Source organism: Engraulis encrasicolus, chromosome 19 (genome assembly GCF_034702125.1).
Source record: "Engraulis encrasicolus isolate BLACKSEA-1 chromosome 19, IST_EnEncr_1.0, whole genome shotgun sequence".
Classification (NCBI taxonomy): Eukaryota; Metazoa; Chordata; class Actinopteri; order Clupeiformes; family Engraulidae; genus Engraulis; species Engraulis encrasicolus.
In genome coordinates, this window is record NC_085875.1 from 5,745,016 (window position 1) to 5,747,515 (window position 2,500).

The window sequence follows — 2,500 nt, forward strand, 5'->3', positions numbered from 1 at the left end:
CTCTCCCCCTCTCCCTCAAAGACAAATAGTTCAGTGTTCGCTCCAACTCGGGGGCTGCTCGCTCTGCCTGTCTCAAATAACTGAAATGTGGGTCAGGCCTATGGTTCGCCAGACAGAGCATCTTTTGATCAGACACACTCAATGGGAGTGAAGTGCATCCCCAGTCCCCAGTCACTCCACTGAGCCCAGCCGATGGGAGAGAGAGATAGTGGCTCTCTTGTGGCACCAAAGTCTCTGTGCAGAGAGCCAGCCACACACACACACACACACACACACACACACACACACACACACACACACACACACACACACTCACACACACACACACACACACACACACACACACACACACACACACGGAGACAGGCACACACACCGTTTTCCATTCACATGAGAGTAAACCGAAGAAAAAAAGTATGGCCCCCCAGCCACACACACACACACGCACGCACGCACCCACCCACACACACACACACACACACACACACACACACACACACCCTTTGTCATTCACATGAGAGTAAACCGAAGAAAAAAAGTATGCCCCCCTAGCCACACACACACACACACACACACACACACACACACACACACACACACACACACACACACACACACACACACACACACACACAGATAGACAGTCACACTCACACACACACCCTTTTTCATTCACATGAGAGTTAACCAAAGAAAAAAAGTATTTTTTATCTTTTCTTTTTATTTCGTTGAAACGCAGTCCGCACTGAACTTGGAAACTCAGGGAACTTGTACTGTAAGCAACATGGCAGAAACCTCTCAAGGAGCTGATGTTTGCAAGAGAGTGGATGATCATGTGTATGTCAATCTCATTATGTTGTATCACTTTAACATTCTCAAGAGGACCTTGTGTACGCTACATATGGAGTTAATTAGCGCATGCGCTGTAGACGTTTGCCAGCGAGTTTACTGTCATAAAGGCTGTCGATATTCTGGAGGCCTGTGGTGTTAGGATTTGAATGCGTAACCTACATCACCTGTCGTAGGAAAATCCTCTAGCGTAGCCTCAATTGGTCTCTCGTCTGCTAAACACTCCCATGGCAGGTTATATGTCAAGTGCTTTGATAATGTTAGCTGATAGCGTCGATAATGTTTATTCAAATGCTCTGTTAGTGTAACCTTTCACGCGTGTGAGGAAGAGGAAGTCTCGTGACCCACAGCGCTGAGGTGAATGACACCAGCTTCTGTGTGTGTGTGTGGTGTCGTGTCGGGCGTTGAACTGATCTACACAGGCCATCGCTAGCGTTTACATGTTCATTTGGGTTTCCTGATGAGATAGCTTGACACCTTCAAGTGATATCAAACAGAAAGGCCACTGTCGTGTCTGTTCAGGCGTAACAAATCAAGTGGAGTTTGGTTTGAGAAGGTGAATGTGTCTGTGCCATAAGTACATGTGCAAGTACATGGTAAATATGAAGAGCTCATTTAAAAACAATTTGTGTCAGTATTTTTTAAAATCTGATTTCAACATCAGGGACATTGGAACTGGGTTAATGTTATGTCGTATTTCATGAAAACACTTATTTTAAAAATATTAAATGAGAAAGATAATAAAAAGCATTTCATTTTTGAATATTTTGCATTTATTATTCATTTTTATATGAGGTACAGCCCTTTGGAAAAGAGCTCGTCATGTTTTACGTAACAAAGCTCAGTAAGGTAATCCAGAGCCCCCTGATATATAAGAACTCTTTTCTACAAAAAAAAACCTTCTTTTGTGGGTTCCTCAAGACCTCAAGGACTGAATAACACCTGCCTCCTTATGTTTACTGTTGCTCTGTTTTCTGTCTGTCCTTTTGTCCTCTGTCGTTTATGTTCCTTTATTCATGAAAAGGATTGGGTGACCTGGATTCAGCCGCTATAAGCCAGTGACCCATATACCGTACAGTAGTTATGTCCATTCAATGAGCTAAGTACAGAGATAGCCAAAGTAAAAGTAGAGTAAATGTATGGTGTAGGTACAACTCTAGCATATGATATTACATAGCAGTTTCACCAGTTATTCCGTTGTACCTAATGATTTGGCTAGATGTTGAACCTAATGATTTGGCTAGATGTTGAACCTAATGATTTGGCTAGATGTTATACCTAATGATTTGGCTAGATGTTGAACCTAATGATTTGGCTAGATGTTGAACCTAATGATTTGGCTAGATGTTATACCTAATGATTTGGCTAAATCCCCAAATATGATCCAACCAGCACAGAATGAGGTGTGTTGCTGTATAGTAATTGTAGACCAGATATTCAGTTAAGTTACTTGTATTGGAAGAAACCTATGGAAGGTTTTGTACTTCTATTTCTGCTTTGGCTTCCTCTGCCTAAGCACATCTACAGCTACACAGTCATGATAGCAGTGTGCTACTGTATAGGTTCTCAAACTTTTTGTGTGAAGTACCACCTAAGAAAATATTGCGCTCTCCGAGTACCACCTTGACAACCAACATTACTAGAATATCAC

The 2,500-nt window shown here is 42.4% G+C and overlaps 1 protein-coding gene across 2 annotated transcripts in view; it reads left to right on the plus strand.

Moving 5' to 3' along the window:
- Positions 1-2,500, plus strand: part of sertad4 (SERTA domain containing 4) — a 45,367-nt gene that overhangs the window by 36,255 nt on the left and 6,612 nt on the right. The window lies entirely within an intron of this gene.